Here is an 18,935-nt window from a genome sequence, read left to right on the forward strand (position 1 = left end):
CCTGCTTCCTCTCTTGCTCTTCCGCCTTTCACCGTGGGGTGACATGGCAACAAGAAGACCCTCTCCAGATACCAGCCTCTCAATCTTGGAATTCCCAGCCTCCATACCCATGAGCCAATAAATTTCTGTCCATTATAAATTACCCATTTTGTGGTATTATAGAAGCACAAAATTGACTAAAACAATACTATTGTGCTATACAGGGGGAAAGATTAAGCTCTAGGAGGTCTCTGATACCATAGAGAGAGGACTGTAATATAAAGATACAACTGTTTACAGTAATACTGATTTTTTAAAGAGTGCTTTAAGACTTTCTGTAAAACAGCTACTTGAAAAAAAGAATTGGTATAAGGTACAGGTGGAATGTCCCTCATCCAAAATGCTTGGGACCAGAATTATTTAAGATTTCTTCTTATTTTGGAATATTTGCATTATATACTTACCAGTTAAATATCCCTAATCCAAAAATCTGAAATCTGAAATGATCTAATGAGCATTTCCTTTGAACATTATGTTACTGCTCAAAAAATTTCAAATTTTGAAGCATTCTGGATTTTGGATTAGGGATACTCAGTCTGTAATACAGAAGGCGTAACAGCCCTCTTAGTGAATACATCACAATGTCCTTGCTCACTACCACTGATTTGGCAGGGATAATATTATGAATTTAAAACATCCTTTGTTTCTTTTGTTGAGAAGGAAGATGTACTGATATGGATGGAACATGGAAGGTGTTACGGGTTGAAGCATATCCTCCCTCAAAAAGAAATGTTGGTGTCCTTACCAGTAGGACTTCAGAATGTGATCTTATTTGAAAATAGAGTCTTTACAGATGTAAATAGTTAAGATAAGGTCATACTGGAGTTGGATGGGCCCCAATCCAACTTAACTGGTTCCTCAGAAGATGGCCATCTGAAGAGCCAAACCAAAGTACACCAAAGACTGTACCTCATGCTGGTCAACCTCCATAAGCTAATAAGCAAGGAAGAATTTGCTTATGAGTTTCAGAGGGGGCATAGCACTGCTGACACCTGATTTCAGACTTCAAGCTTCCAAGACTGTGAGATGGAGTCTCGCTCTGTCACCCAGGCTGGAGTGTGGTGGCACGATCTCAGCTCACTGTAAGCTCCACCTCCCGGGTTCACGTCATTCTCCTGCCTCAGCCTCCCGAGTAGCTGGGACTACAGGTGCCCACCACCACATCTGGCTAATTTTTTGTATTTTTAGTAGAGACGGGGTTTCACCGGGTTAGCCGGGATGCTCTGGATCTCCTGACCTTGTGATCCGCCTGCCTTGGCCTCCTAAAGTGCTGGGATTACAGGCGTGAGCCACTGCACCCGGCCTAAAGGCATTCAGTTTTATAAGGGAAGCAGAGCATAAAAGTTCGGCAAATTTGCAGCCTGACAATGTGATAAAAGAGAAAATCCCGTTTTCTGAGGAGAAATTCGAACCAGCTGCAGAAATTTGCATAAGTAACAAAGAGTCAAATGTTAATCTCCAAGACACTATGGGGAGAATGTCTCCAGGGCATGTCACAGGTCTTCATGGGGTTCCTCCCATCATAGGCCCTGAGACCTAGGAGAAAAAAATGGTTTCATGGGCTGGGCCCAGGGTCCCTCTGCTGTGTGCAGTCTAGGGACTTGGTGCCCTGCCTCCCAGCTACACCATCTGTGGCTGAAAGGGGCCAACATAGAGCTTGGGCTGTGGCTTCAGAGGGTGCAAGCCCCAAGCCTTGGCAGCTTCCATGTGGTGCTGAGCGTGCAAGTGCACAGAAGTCAATAATTGAGTTTGGGAACCTCCACTTAGATTTCAGGGGATTTATGGAAACACCTGGATGTCCAGGCAGAATTTTGCTGCAGGAGTGGGGCTCTCAAGGAGAACCTATGGTAGGGCAGTGCGGAAGGGAAATGTGGGGTCGGAGCCCAACACAGAGTCCCTACTGGGGCACTGCCTAGTGGAGCTGGGAGAAGAGGGCCACCATCCTCCAGATCCCAGAACAGTAGATCCACTGACAGCTTGCACTGTGCTCCTGGAAAAGCTGTAGACACTCAATGCCAGCCATGAAAGCAGCTGGGAGGGAGGCGATACCCTGCAAAGCCACAGGGGTGGAGCTGCCCAAGACCATGGGAACACACCTCTTGCATCAGCATGACTTGGATGTGAGTCAAAGGAGATAATTTTGGAGCTTCAAAATCATTTTGGAGCTTTAACATTTGACCTGCCTCGCTGGATTTCAGACTTGCATGGGGCGTGTAGCCCCTTTGCTTTGGCCAATGTCTCCCATTTGGAATGGCTGTATTTACCCAATGCCTGTACCCACATTGTATCTAGGAAGTACCTAACTTGCTTTTGATTTTACAGGCTCATAGGTGGAAGGGACATGCCTTGTCTCAGATGAGACACTGGACTGTGGACTTCTGAGTTAATACTGAAATGAATTAAGACTTTGGGGAACTCTTACGAAGGCATGATTGGTTTTAAAATGTGAGGACATGACATTTGGGAGGGGCCAGGGGTGACATGATATGGTTTGGCTGTGTCCCCACCCAAATCTCATCTTGAATTTTAACTGCCACAATTCCCATGTGTCATGGAAGGAACTTGGTGGGAGGTGATTGAATTATGGGGGTGGGTCTTTCCTGTGCTGTTCTCGTGACAGTGAACAAGCCTGGAAGCTCTGCTGGTTTTAAAAAGAGGTGTTCTCCTGCACAAGGCACATAAGTAGAAAGCATGATATATCCACTGGGGCAGTACAACTGTCGGAAGAGCAGGGAATCTGTTCTTTTTTATTTATTTATTTATTTTTGAGATGGAGTCTCGCTCTGTTACCCAGGCTGGAGCGCAGTGGTGCGATCTCAGCTCACTGCAAGCTCTGCCCCCTGGGTTCACGCCATTCTCCTGCCTCAGTCTCCCCAGCAGCTGGGACTACAGGCGCCTGCCACCACGCCCAGGTTTTTTTTTTGTATTTTTAGTAGAGACGGGGTTTCACCATTTAGCCAGGATGGTCTCGATCTCCTGACCTCATGATCCGCACACCTCAGCCTCCCAAAGTGCTGGGATTACAGGCGTGAGCCATCGCGCCCAGCAAGAGTACAGAATGTGTAGTCAGTTAGAGGTGTTTTCTTATTTGTGTGAGCTGGCCAATTTACTTACTTGCTGGAATTGTTTCCTTATCTGTAATATGAGGATACTAGTGCCTATCTTTTGGCTTGTTGCTAAGACTGAATAAGAAAACTCTGTGAAATATATATCATAGTACTGGGCACATATTCGAGTCTCAAGGTATGTTAAATTTCCTACCCTATTTTCCAAAATAAACATTTCTGTGGTTCACAATACATATGGCTGAAATTTTTGGGACTATCCTGCCATCACCAGTGAGTTAACCTATAGTTATTATAACCCTACCTTATAAATTTAAATGATCTGCATTTCTGCAGAATTATTATTTACCATTTACAATCATTCTGAGTTTCACAACACATACTTCTCATATACCCAATCTCCTATGAAGCCAAAGCAATAACAAAACCAAGAGAACAAAACAAACCTACAAGCTTTTGTGAACACTATATTTCCCCCATTGAAAACACAGACCTCTGTTCCTTTAGGTCATCCTTCTCAGGATGTTTCCCAGAAAATGGGCATGCTGATCAAGTAGCTATGTATATTTAGTTTCATATTTAACTCTATTAAAAAAGAAATTCCACAAAAAAGTTCAAAGATCTTGGAAAAGACTTTCAATTATGTTAGTTATAACTACAGCCAGTTTAAAAATCAGAATATGTTGCCCCGTCCTTCTCAATTCTTCTTCTTCTTTTTTTTAAATCACACATTCCTGTCTTGACTCTCTAATTAGGCTGCAAGCTTCTCAAGGAGAAAGAATGTATCACGTAACATGTGCCCACTACTGCACTAATGTGAACTCTGCTCACAGAGAGAAAGAAATATTATAATTTAAATAGTACTAGTTATTCCACCTATAATCCACTTAATAAGCAAATCCCCAGGGATAATTTTGCTGCTGGTTTTGTTTTGTTGGACTCAATTGCCAGTTACATCTCACTGTATGTACGTCTTATCAAAAGTGTTTGGTCTAATGTTTGAAATAGTTTTTTTTTTTGTTTTTTTTTTTTAAATACAAAATGTCATCTTGATGAGCATATGGTGTTAACTAAAGAAGAGCACTCACTTCTAATGGAAAACTGGCCAGGTTGACCTTATTTAGAGATGGTGCAGTAGACTTTACCAAGGCACTTAAATTGGCAATAAATCTTGTACGTTTAGTATCAATTAACAGAATTTTGGAAGTAATTCTGCATATTTGGTTTTCTCATTGTACACTTTCGTTAGAACCTGTCTCTTCATAAGTTAAGACTCTGGTAGTTCCCAAGCAACAAGCAGCACAAACTCTTCACTGGTATGCTGCTAAATTTCAAACCATGTGTAATATACAGTAACATACAGTGATGTTAATCAGATGGAACTTGTCTGAGTGGGTTATGTTACATGACGTGAAACAGATACAACTTGGTTTGGGAAGAGGTATGGTGCATGTCAACCTAGCACTTAAAAAATGTGGCATTTACGGCAACATACGAGCACAGAACCTAACCCTTTCAAATGTGAACACAGAAAGGTTAAGAACTGTGGGTCTGATGTATAACTGTGTTCAATGAACACCTGTTGAATGAACCAAGGAATTAATAACCAGAATAAACCTTTTCTGGGGTTATATCTTTCCTCCACAGTCAACCTAAGTGATCTATAGAAAAAGTTTATACAGAAAACCTAAAAAGACAAAAAGGGCTAAAATCTAATCCTCTCTTTTCTAGATGTGTAGCAGTATAGTAGGATTAATTTTTTTTTTTTTTTTGTCACTCAGCTCTGTCACCCAGGCTGGAGTGCAGTGGCATGATCTCGGCTTACTGCAACCTCTGCCTCCTGGGTTTAAGTGATTCTCCTGCCTCAGCCTCCCAAGTAGCTTGGATTACAGGCGCCCACCACCACGCCTGGCTAATTTTTTTGTATTTTTAGTAGATGTGGGGTTTCACCATGTTGGCCAGGCTGGTCTTACACTCCTGACCTCAAGTGATCCACCCACCATGGCCTCCCAAAGTGCTGGGATTACAGGCATGAGCCACCACCCCCAGCCAGTAGGATTAATTTTTATGATTAGGAGTTATTTGTTGGTAAAAGGCATAAAAAGGATAGCACAGGTCTAAAGAGGTGTCTATTAAATGCCAGGAAAAAAATAAGAGATAAAATATAGACAAATATATGGTAGTTTCAGTTTGAAGCATCCACAACATCTACAGACTGATTTTTCAAGCTTTTGTCTTTTTCAATTCTCCTGCCTCAGTCTCCCAAGTAGCTGGGATTACAGGCACCTGCCACAATGCCCAGCTAATTTTTTGTCAATTTAGTAGAGAGGGATTTCACCATGTTGGCCAGGCTGGTCTCAAACTCCTGACCTCAGGTGATCTGCCTACCTCAGCCTCCCAAAGTGCTGGGATCACAGGCATGAGCCACTGTGCCCGGCTAAACTTTTGTCTTATTAGCTGATGATTTATTTATTTTTCATCAAACGAGTAATGTGCATTTAACTGTTAAGAGTTAACTTTAATTTTCAGCTGGGCATGGAGGCTCACACCTTTAATCCCAGCACTTTGGGAGGCTGAGGCGGGTGGATCACCTCACGTCAGGAGTTCGAGACCAGCCTAGCCAATGTGGTGAAACTAAAAATACAAAAATTAGCTAGGCATGGTGGCACATGCCTGTAATCCCAGCTACCCGGGAGGCTGAGGCATGAGAATCACTTGAACCTGGGAGGCGGAGGTTGCAGTGAGCCAAGATCGTGCACTGCACTCCAGCCTGGGTGACAGAGGAAGATTGTCTTTTTTTAAAAAAAAAAAAAAAAAAAGGCCAGGCGTGGCGGTGGCTCACGCCTATAATCCCTATAATCCCAGCACTTTGGGAGGCCGAGGTGGGCGGATCATGAGGTCAGGAGATCGAGACCATCCTGGCTAACACGGTGAAATTCCGTCTCTATTAAAAATTAAAAAAAAAAAAAAAAATTAGCCAGGCGTGGTGACGGGTGCCTGTAGTCCCAGCTACTAGGGAGGCTGAGGCAGGAGAATGGTGTGAACCCTGCAGGCGGAGCTTGCAGTGAGCCCAGATCGTGCCACTGCACTCCAGCCTGGGCGACAGAGTGAGACTCTGTCTCAAAAAAACAGAAAAGAAAAAAAGAGTTAATCTTAATTTTCAACCAAGAAACCTAATGCCTATGCTATTCCAGGCATTGTGCTGGGCACCAAAGAACAAAGATTAACTAGGACATGGACCCTGCCCATTGGTGCTCATGGTCTAGTGACAAGCGTGTAGATAAGAAAAGAGCTTATGATTTGAATTTCTGCTTTTCTTAAAATTAGAACATTTATATATGTTTTTTATCTTTTATCAGAGAGGTATTTTTACATATTAGTTCCTCTACTAGAATATAATCTCCTTCTCAGGCCATATACATGTTGGAAAGATGTTGCACATAAATCCTAAATTAAAAAAATAATTACAGCAAATTTTAAAAAATTGAGGCAATTTAAGAAGTCCTCTTGACATGCCCAGATTCCGTGCCATAAAATACTTTAGATCATATGTAAAGAAAAGCTTTCTGAAAAACAACTGACTCATCCAGTTACACCCTACTCCCTACTTAACAATGACTTTAAAATATGTGAAGAGAAGTTCTTAAAAAAAAAAAAGAAAAAAGAATTTTCTCAAACCTGTCATCCTGGTTTCAAAAACTATACATATGCAAAGGGGTGACACATCCCTTCGGACACTTTCTTAGAACGTTTGGGGAAAACCTAGTATAAGCTGCTGCCACAGACATGAGACTGGCAAGGGAACACTGCCTGGCAAGAGAAAGTAGGACACAGGAAGCTGGGTGGAAATTCAAACAGGAATCATTTGGTCATATCAAAAAAGGAACATCAAAGGCAGATGTTTTCTACATCACAGTCCATATTTAGAGTCTTAACATCTACACATACAATAAGAAACAAATCTGGGCAACATAGTGAGACCCCTATCTCTACAAAAAAAAAAAAATTAACTGGATGTGGTGGTGCGTGCCTACCCGTAGTCCCAGTTACTTGGGAGGCTGAGGCAGGGGGAAGGCTTGAGCATGGGAATTCGAGGCTGCAGTGGGCCAGGATGGCACCACCACAGCCCAGCCTGGGCAGCAGAGAAAGATCCTGTCTCAAAAACAAACAAACAAAACATAAAACACAAAGTAAAAGCCCTCTGTCCAGGGACGAAAAGGGAAGGAGAAAAGATACTAGCTTATCACTACCTAGAAAAATCTGCTATTTATAGTATTAGTTTTTTTTTTTTTAATTAAGCATATACTGAATACTCCAATATGCTGGTTCTCATCAGAACATAAAATCTATTTTTCTTGATGGGACTTAATTAAATTAAAAAGCTTCTGCACAGCAAAAGAAATAATCAGCAGAGTAAACAACCCACAGAATGGGAGAAACTCTTCACCATCTATACATCCAACAAAGGACTAATATCCAGAATTTACAAGGAACTCAAACAAGTCAGTAAGTAAAAAACAAACAATCCCATCAAAAAGTCGGCTAAGGGCATGAATAGACAATTCTCAAAGGAAGATATACAAATGGCCAACAAACATATGAAAAATGCCCAACGACATTAATTATCAGGGAAATACAAATCAAAACCACAATGTGATACTCCCTTACTCTGCAAGAATGGCCATAATCAAAAAATCAAAAAACAATAATAGATATTGGCATGGATGCAGTGAAAAGGGAACACTTTGACACTGCTAGTAGGAGTGTAAACTAGTATAGCCACTATGGAAAACAGTGTGGAGATTCCTTAAAGAACTAAAAGTAGAACTACCATTTGATCCAGCAATCCCACTCCTGGGTATCTACCTAGGTATCGTGCACTGCACAGCCTGGGTGACAGAGTGAGACAATCTCAAAAAAAAAAAAAAAAAAAAAAAAAAAAAGAGTTAACCTTAATTTTCAACCAAGAAATCTAACGCCTATGCTATTCTGGGCATTGTGCTGGGCACCTTAGGGTAAAATAAGTCATTATACCAAAAAGATACCTGCACATGCATGTTTATAGCAGCACAATTCACCACGCCCAGACTTCTAATTTACTTTGAATTCGTCAGAAGGGATAGTTGCATGGTCTGGGTGTCTAATATCTACTGATGATGTGGCAATCAAAATCAGCAGGAAAATTCAAATGTTCCAGAAGCAGCTAATATTTGGAACTAGGTTAGCAACAAATGTTACAAACAAAGGGGTGCGTGCATGCATGTGACTATTTGGGAAGATGTCTTAACCTTAACATGTGATATTTTCAAATGAGAGCATATTCATCTCAATTAACCAGTGCAATATTCTGTGAAAAATAAAACCCTACTATTAATTCTAAAACATATGAAAAATCAGTGTGTTTAGAAGGCAGAAGGGAACGAAAAAAGGTGAGAACCACGATTTTGTTTCTCTCCATTCTTTACAAGATTAAAATAAAACTACTGTAAGGGATAATAGTGGTCATTTTAAAATGTAAAAACAAATACATATTTTAAGCATCTGAAAATGATCAAAACATTAATTGACACTTCTAAAAACTTAGAAATTAGGTCAGTTTGAAGCCAAGGCTTTATGTGAAATAGTGAGGCAGATACTTTTTTAAAAAGCAAAATTTAAATGTTATTAATAAAAATGCATAAATTATTTAAATTGTTGTGACACTGTAAGATTTTTTTCCACATCACATAACTTTAAAAAATATATCTTTCAGGCCAGGTGCGGTGGCTCATGCCTGTAATCCCAGCACTTTGGGAGGCCGAGGCGGGTGGATCATGAGGTTAGCAGATTGAGACCATCCTGGCTAACAAGGTGAAACCCCATCTCTACTAAAAATACAAAAAATGAGCCAGGCCTGGTGGCACATGCCTGTAGTCCCAGCTACTTGGGAGGCTGAGGCAGAAGAATCACTTGAACTCAAGAGGTGGAGGTAACAGTGAGCTGAGATCATACCACTGTACTCCGCCTGGGTGACAGAACAAGAATCTGTCTCAAAATATATATATATAATATATTTCTCTATATATTATATAAATATATATTTATATATTATATAAATATATATTTCTTTATATATTATATATAAATATATATAATTCTTTATATATTATATAAATATAATATATTTCTTTATATATTATATATAAATATATAGAACATATTTCTTTATATATTATATATAAATATATAGAACATATTTCTTTATATATTATATATAAATATATAGAACATATTTCTTTATATATTATATATTTATTGTTATATATTATATATATATTTATCTTTATATATATTTTTTATATATATATATATTTCAAATGTGAATGCCCTAGTCACCCATTTCTTAGTTTGTATCACTTGATCAAAGGTTTTAGGTTAGCTAAGCCTTCCTTTGACCTTTTAGAGGCTCGTACATCATTACATTTCTAGCTTTTCACCAAATATCTAGTGATGTCTAAGCCAAAATAAAATACGTTCAATCAATGGTTGAGAAAATAATGAAGCAACAAATATATACATAACAGCAAAACTTAAATTCATAAAAATGCATAAATTATTTAATTACCAATAAAAACAAACACATTTTAAACATTCATTTAATTGAGTCTTTCAAAAATAGGCAGCTCTTAAGGAGTTACTGTTATAAAGCTGAAGGCTTTAACCAAGAATATAAACGCAACGTGGAAACAGCTGAATTCATTCTTAACAATCAAAGATTTGTTCTCCTCTGGAAATTGCAACAGAAACTTCAGCAGTGGGTAGGCACAAAACCTTTACTCTAAATATTCAACAATTTCTCCATGACACAAGCAGGGCTAGCAGCCTTCCCACTAGCTAGTATCTCTTTTTTTTTTTTTTGCAAAGTCACTGGAGAACTTTCCCATTAGATACCAAGAACATATTTGGTAGCCCAAGGACATTAAAGTGATTTAAAATTATAAATACCAATAGTTACATGAAATTACCCAAAAGATACAGTAAACTTCTAGATTTGGGAGCTCACAAATAAGTATGTTTTAGGATATTATTAATATATGATGTATCTGAGGATACCATCATTTAAGGGGAATGACTGACTGACTGTTCATTAGGACTATAGACACTGAGTCTGAGTACATCTGTCCCCAAACAAGCAGTTCTCTTTTCAGGATATTTAAAAAGATTCACAGAGAGGAAATGTGCCTTTTATCAGCCTCAGTTTAAAGAAGCAGACAGGAGAGACGCAAGAAGGTACAGCAGAGAATGTAGTAGAGAACGGCAGGTATCGAGTTCAGCAGAATAAAGGATGGGGCACAATATTGTGGGTGGACAGAGCAAGGTTCCAGATATTCTCAAAGTAAGGACTCTGCCTGAGAAATGACAAAGTTCATTTGGCAGCATACTTTGAAATAACTGGCCTGCTGCACAGGGGGGCATATGCTGTCCCATCCCCACTCATTCCCTCTTCTTTCCTGCCACACTGGAAGCATTTCATTCAGCTATTCTCATCTAGCCTCCCCTTGTGACCAGCTCCATCCACTGTGAAATGGCCTGAAGTGCAGACTGTGCCAAAGCACAAGAGTATGCATGACCAAATCACACCGGAATCCATGTCTACAAGGTAGATAAACAAGTCCCCAAACTACGAAACAGTATAATCCCAATATTATTTGTAAAATCTTACTTTAAAAAATATATATTTCTTTTGCTGTGGTCTGAATGTTTGTATACCCATCAAATTCATATATTGAAATCCTAACCCCCAAGGTTTTGGTACTAGGAGATGTGACCTTTGGGAGGTGATTAGGTCACAAGGGTAGAGCCCTCATGAATGGGATTAATGTTCTCATAAAAGAGGCCCCAGAGAGATCCCTTGCCCTTTCTGCCACAAGAGGAAACAGTAAGAAGATACTGTCTACGAACCAGACTGCAAGACCTCATTAGACAGGGAGGGAGTCTGCTGGTGTCTTATCTGGAACTTCCCAGCCTCCAGAAGTCTGGATTTTTTTGTTTGTCATTTATAAGCCACCTGGTCTATAGTATTTTGTTACAGCAGCCTGAATGGACTAACACATACATACATACACACACACACACACACACACGCACACACACCCCACACACACACCCCACACACATACTTGTATAATTACATTTATACAAAAAAAGTGAGAATGCATCTACCCAGTGATGTGCTGAAGCCAGCTCATACTGGCTCATGTGAGCTGACAATTGAATTTTCAGAAATTTTGCAAACCAGTTGTTAAATATAACCATTATGAAAAATTAAGTTATATACACTTACAATTAAAACAAAGCTAATATTAAAGGTTCATCATTTCCTACTTATTTTCTTAAACTTTACTACTGCTAATGATGTGCTACTGTGCATCTCGTCCCAATCCATCACCAGCGGTATCATATTGGTAGCTTTAAATTGGCCATGGTGGTAATATTTATACCACAAAACTGGCAAATTAGGGCTTAATTTATCATTTTATTGACTGTCTAAATTTAAGAAAGTGACAAAGAAAATGTGAGTAATAATAATGCACGTTCAACCTAAAATATGTGGCGCTGTTACATTATGACAAGAACAAAAAAACTGAGGAAACATTCTTCCAGTATTTGAAAACTATCATCTGAGACAGAAAAGAGGTTGCTAATGCAATTAACAAATGAATAGAAACCTTGACTTATATTTTGGTTTTGGTTTTTGTTGACACATATTTTGTTTCACATTTATCTTACTCATTAATATAAACAAACATATCAACTAACATTCATACTGGAATTACACTCACAGAGCAAGTTGCTCACATTTATCACCATACCACCGCACAGGCCCCAGATGTTAACAATAGTTGATTCTAAGAGGTAGAGAATTAGGAATGATTTGTCATCTACCTGTGTCTCTGAATTTTTCAAGCTTTATAATTACTTTAATAATTTGTATGCTATTTTTAAAAATTGCTATAGCAAAAAACAAAGCAAAATAAATTCACTGGTTCATGTCAAATTCATGACCTCTAAATAATGAAGATTACAGCCAAACCACCAGCCAATCAATCACTTTCTGGAAATAGCAGGCTGAGTTCAAAGTCACATGTAGATGCCATTATAGGGCTGAAAATCCCCCAGAATCCTGATGTGAATTACAAAAATGAATTAGAGCCTGCACACAACTTCAAATCTCTGTATTTCCCATACCCCTAATGCTCTAACATACAATAAAAATACAGGGCGTTAATAATCCAATTAAATCCATATAAACATTTAGAATTTTAAAAGCATCAATTTAGATATTATTTCCCAAGTGTTTTCTATGTTCCAGCAATTTTCCTAGGTGCTGAGAACAAAAGTAAAACAAGATGAGTCCCTCTATTCAATGAGATTACACTTAAGTACAGAAGACAGAGAAGTAAACAATTTTTTTTAAACAGGTAATTTTAATACAGATTAGAAAATGTGGAACCACCTAGGAATATCTGGAGTGTTTAAAAAATAGTATCACAAATATAGAACTAACCATGAATGCCAATTTCAATGAAATACAATTAAAGGAGAGGGTAAAGTATAATTAAACTTTAAAAAATAATAAATTAGGCCGGGCGTGGTGGCTCATGCCTATAATCTCAGCACTTTGGGAGGCCGAGGCAGGAGGATCACCTGAGGTCAGGAGTTCCTGACCAGCCTGGGCCAACATGGCGAAATCCCGTCTCTACTAAAAATACAAAAATTGGCCGGGCATGGTGGCGGCCACCTGTAATCCCAGCTAATGGGGAGGCTGAGACACGAGATTTGCTTGAACCCGGGAGGCAGAGGTTACAGTAAGCTGAGACTACCCCATTGCACTCCAGCCTGGGCTATAAGAGCAACTCAAAACAAAACAAAACAAAACAAAAAAAGATAACAATAAGGCCGGGCGCTATGGTTCATGCCTGTAATCCCAGCACTTTGGGAGGCCGAGGTGGGTGGATAATGAAGTCAGGAGATTGAGACCATCCTGGCTAACACAGTGAAACCCCATCTCTACTACAAATACAAAAAATTAGTGGGGTGTGGTGGTGGGCGCCTGTAGTCCTAGCTACTTGGGAAGCTGAGGCAGGAGAATTGCTTGAACCCAGGAGGCGGAGGTTGCTGCGAGGCACCTCACCGTGCCACTGCACTCCAGCCTAGGCGACAGAGCAAGACTCTATCTCAAAATAATAATAATAATAATAAAATAGATTCTTAGTGGCAAGACTATGCATACATGAATAGTAACATCTGCTTCTCTATAGCAGCCAAAGCCAGAGCTGCTCCTCAAACTCCCAGCTAGTCCAGTGCTGGCATTTTTAGAATTGATGTGGCACTACAGTCCAGTACTAATTCCAACTTTTAGTTGTACTAAAGATGATCCTCCTCACACCTGTAACCAATATCTGTGTCACCATAAGAATGTCTATAAGATATGCCAACTGTCTCTTGTGTCATGGCCCTTCATGTTGGAAAAATTCCTAATGAGAGATCAACCGAAATGAAGGTGTGAATGGATAGATGGAGGGACAGGTACGTAGGCAGACAGAAAGACTTCTTTTTAACAACCTTACTTTCAAAACACAAGATACAGTCGTTAGTAATTTCCACTACCTTTAGGTTCCATCTATTTAGGTATCAAGTATTTATGTTTTATTAATGGAGTAACAGAGCATGAGGGCCCTTCTAAACACCCAAAACTAGTGTGATAAAGTTGTACGTTTTGCTTCCAAATACTCTGACCATTAAAACCGGGGCTTCAATTTTCCCAGGAGAGATTATAAAACTGTTTCGGTCTAAGTTGAACTATGTCAGAGGCTATTTGGAATTCTGCCTAAAATTTCAAGAATGCTGGGGGGTTGAAGGGGGAGAGGAGATGGAGACAAATGAGTAAAGAGAAACATGACTGTTGGTGGTGGGGTTAGGATCTAAGACTCACTTCCAAACTTTACTCCTAATCCCACCTCATTCCCACAGGCCACAGCCCTAACACCAAAGGCCTGAAAAAGACAGGTGGAATTCCCATGACAGGACCCCGAGCAATCGCAGCGTCAGTGCCACTGGCCCCGTCATCACCACCAGCCCCTTTCCAGGAAGAGTCAGCTGACGTGGAACAATCCTTGGCAGTGGGGATCGGGGCTACTGGATGACTTCAGCAGCCTGAGAAGACAAACAGTGTGAAGATCACCAATGCACAGATCCTAACCAGACAGGTTTTCTTTAGCTTATTTATTTTTGCAAGTAGCTTCAAAAAGGAATAAACTTCTAGAGGTCCTCAGATTCTCTGTTGTTTTTATTTCATGTGAAAATGTTTCCTCTCCACTCAGTTCAGGAAACATTCACTGATCGCTGATAACCTCATGGTGTCGGACCACGGCTGGAGATACAAAGATGAACCACTGCCCTCAGGTGGGGATGCGAGCCCCACCAACTTATGACGGTCATTTGTGCTCTAGATAAAAGTATGCCAAGGAACTGTCTTTGGTTTGTTTTTGACCCTGAGGCATCAAAATGTTTCAAATAATAATTTTAATCCCAGTTTTAAAATTTTAACACCAAGACTTTGTACTTGTATTCCCTTCTAATTCTATCCTGCTGTTAGAGATGTTTGTTTTCAAATGAGGACTTTCTAAAGAATAATGACCTTTCTCTTACTGAAATAATTCAGCCTTGATCATTTTATTTTATATTATTTGGGGAAACAGAATAAAAGCTGGTCACCATACTAATACTAAATTGCTGCAATTTATTTCATCGTAGTAATTTTGTGTGTATGTTTTTGGGGGAGGATTTTTTAAAAATAAACTTTTAATTGTAAATTAGTTTTAGATTTCCAGAATAGTTGTGAAGAAAGTTCTCATATACCCCACACTAATACCCTACTATTCTCATCTTACATTAATATGTTACATTTGTCACAATATGTTTTTAAACTAGTCTGGTATAAATTCTACTTTTCCATGTTTTATCTGTAAGAGGTTTATAGAAAGTAATAGAAAAAAGTCCTACACGAATTAGCATAACACTGAGTGACAGTATTGTTAGCAAAAATGATGTCAAAACCTAAATATTTTCTTAAGGTAAAGTCATGTCCAAATTGAGGAGTGAGGTCAAGTAGGCCCATTCACAGGACTCACCACTTTGACTAGCTAGCTCCGTACAAAGATAGACTATCTGGGTTGGTACTTTACAAAGAAGTACTAGTAAAAGGAAGAAAAAAATCAGGAGGCAGGAAGACTGCTAACCCTTAATAGGGTTTATATAGTAAATCAGGGTGAAGCGAAAATTTCTGTAGATTTATTTTTTAGGGTTCCAAGTCTTTACATTTAGTATAAACTACCTCAGTGCCTAGCAAAATGCTATTCACACACGATAAATATCTTTTGAATATAAGTGAATCTCACTTTCAAAACATATCATAGTACAGAAACTCCAGTATATCTGCTGTTTGATGTCAAATATAGATTCATCAATGTTTCATGGAGATGTTATTTTTAAAATCATGATCTTTCCCACATCAGGCTTACATAAATTAAAGTTGCGGTTTTGCCTCAGGCTTAAGCAGAACAAATCTATGGGAAACTCAAAGGTGGTATTTTTAACAATCATTATCTAAAGAAATATAGCAGTACCTTATTTAAATACTGAGATCAAGTCTGTTCTTTTTTTATTTTTATTTTTTGTGACAGAGTCTCACTTTGTCGCCCAAGCTGGAGTGCAGTAGTGTGATCTCCGCTCACTGCAACCTGTGCCTCCTGGGTTCAAGTGATTCTCCTGCCTCAGTCTCTCAAGTAGCTGGGATTACAGGTGCACACCACCACACCTGGCTAATTTTTACATTTTTAATAGAGACGGGGTTTCACCATGTTGGCCAGGCTGGTCTCGAACTCCTGACTTCAGGTGATCTGCCACCTCAGCCTCCCTAAGTACTGGGATTACAGGCATGAGTTACTGAGGCCACCTGGCCAAGTCTGTTCTTTATGCAAACCGAAGGCCAAAGAGAAGAGAGAAGAGGTGAGCATACAAAGGTATCCTGGGAATGTGTACAAACAGGAAGTACAGCTTAACTTTGTGCAGTGCTGGGAAACACGGCAGCTTTTCATGCAAGCTCTCATTATTCCTCACTTTCTCTCTGAAAACACATAATTTCTGCTTCAGTCTTCACATCTTCTGCTACACTTGAACTCTTCTTGATTGTTTGCTGGCATTCCTGTCTTTGTACATAAACCATCTGTTTGTTTTAGGCTATCAGTGAATTCCTGGAGACACAGAGAATGTAGGACCATCCCCGTGATGGTTGTCAGACACAGCATGAACTGTGTGAGGAGTCTGGGGGTCTGACAAGCCCAATTTCAGCTCTGCCTTTACTCACTCCATGAGTAAAATCACATGTCAGTTTCCTTATCTGTAACATGACATTACTGGATTGGATGATCTCTATTCTACCCACTAGGTCTAAAATTTTTAAAATATGAAACTTAAAACACTCCAAGATTCCAATTTAAATTCATTTAATAAGAACCAATTACTTAATCCAACTGCAGTAAAGGGAGCTGGACTTGATATTTAATCCATTCCAATAGTAATAAAGAAATAACTAATCTAATTGACCTATGCTAATGGTTTTACATCTCTTAACTCACTTAATCCACATATCCACCCTTACAAGAAGGTACTGTTATTATCCCAGTTTAGTTTACATTAAATGTCAAAGGACTCACAGCTGGTAAATGGTGAAGTATCCCAGTTTAGTTTACATTAAATGTCAAAGGACTCACAGCTGGTAAATGGATTGGGACTTGGACAGTCTGGCTCCAGGCAGGGCCAGAGTTCTTTGCCACTGTGCTTCACTATCTCACAAAAAGTTCACATACAGTTGAATGCTGAGAGGAAACACACACACACACACACACACACACACACACACAAAACACATTAAGTGAGAATTGTGATTTAATTACCAAAGAATCTTAAGTACTGTCTTCTTTCACTGAACATACCATGGCTGGAAGATTTAAATCAGAGGCAATGGTGGAGGAAAGGGGACAGAATCTTAAATAGTATCAGAAAATGATTTAAAACTTTTATCACTCCTGGGATTTATTCATAAAATATAACATGTCAGGGAGTATATACAAATAAATGATTGGATATTTACAGGTCTGGCTGTATTTTGAGTTGTTTTAGAAAATCCTACATTAAAGAAGGGTTTTGTGTGTGTGTGTGTCTGTGTGTGTGTTTTGCCTTTTGTTGATGAAAAAAGACAAAACAATAAAGTCTTCTATTGCTCACTGGCATAGATATGTCAGTGTTCATAAGACAAGCAATACACTTCCCTCTTCACACAACATATTATATGGCATGGTTTTTTTGTTTCTCCATAAATACTGTAAAGTACCACCCTACTCTATTTTCTCAATATATTCATGGTATCCTAATCTATATGGAAATAAATTCTAGAATCAAGGCTATAGTTTCGGTAGTCCTAAAACTATGTTATGTTTTAGGTATGTTTTAGTGAGTATGTTAGGTATGTGACTTTCAATTACAGTAATTTTATCATTATTTCTTCTAATGGTATTGCATTGTCTTGTGAGGTTAAAACAACCGAAACCCCTTTAAACTTGAATTAAATTAAAGGGGTTTTTATTATGAGCACACAAAGGTATCCTGGGAATGAGTATGAACAGGAAGTGCAGCTAAACTTTGGGCAGTGCTGGGAAACAAGGCAGCTTCTCGTGCACGCTCTCATTCTTCCTCACTTCCTCTCTGGGACCACATCATCTCTGCTTCAGTTTTCGCAGTCTTCTTCACTTGGACTCCCTGTTCATTCACTGGCATACCTGGCCGGTGTTCATCAGCATGCATATCCTACCAACCCCAAATCTAAATAATTTTAAAGCTCCAGAAACCATGGCTGTCAGCTCTGTGTCTTTTAGTTTGAACTTTCAAGAGAAAAAACTTGATTAGCACACCCTATAGGATAGAGTTCTATCAACTATGGCCAAATGGGGTAGGACCATGTGGAAACCTGGCCACAGGTGCCTTTCCTTCAGCTGAGATTGGAGGCTTGGGAGGCAGTTCTCAGGGATGCAGTGCAACCACCACTACTGCATGAGATACGATTTAGTAGTAGTGCATCACCATCTTATCGTTCAAAACTATGGAAAAAAACTAAACACTGCAGGCCTAGAGAATCTACAAGAGGAGCAATTACAGGGGTTGTTTCCTGAGTGACTGGTAAAAGCTTTGAAACCCAAGGCCACCGGGAAGTAGCCTAACAGTTTATCATGCTTTTTCCATTAGCTGTTTTACTTCTGAGTGGTCTATCTTTTTCTACTTTGAGTGAGAGGGCAAAGATGACATCCTACATTCAGAATGAGAGGAGGTTAGGTTATGCTCAAAGAAATGCAATGAGCTTCCCAAAAGGAAGTTGATCACTGTGTGGAAAAATTAGCACTAGTGAAAAGAGAGGACCAAATCTATCTTTTCTTCAGGTAGCCAAAGGTAATATTTTGCCACTATGTCAGAGGCCTGCGGGACTCTCAACAGTTCCTATCAACTTCAGACTTTACCAGTGCATATAAAGCAGGCATGTGTAACAGTGTGCTTATCCAAGCACGAAGAGATGGCACAAATGTGTAAGAGCAAATAGCGCCTGGATCAAGGTGTTTATGCAGATGCTGGCTTATGTTCCTTCACAGAATCCCATCATGACCACACACCCTGGCTTGAGTTGAGAATCCTTGAGGACAATAATAATGCAATTGTAGTTTCTTATGACAAAACTAACAA

General features: G+C 39.3%; 1 protein-coding gene across 4 annotated transcripts in view; it reads right to left on the reverse strand.

The window, feature by feature from the left end:
- SH3D19 (SH3 domain containing 19) overlaps positions 1-18,935 on the reverse strand; it is a 198,770-nt gene that overhangs the window by 66,277 nt on the left and 113,558 nt on the right. The window lies entirely within an intron of this gene.

Source organism: Theropithecus gelada, chromosome 5 (genome assembly GCF_003255815.1).
Source record: "Theropithecus gelada isolate Dixy chromosome 5, Tgel_1.0, whole genome shotgun sequence".
Taxonomy (NCBI): Eukaryota; Metazoa; Chordata; class Mammalia; order Primates; family Cercopithecidae; genus Theropithecus; species Theropithecus gelada.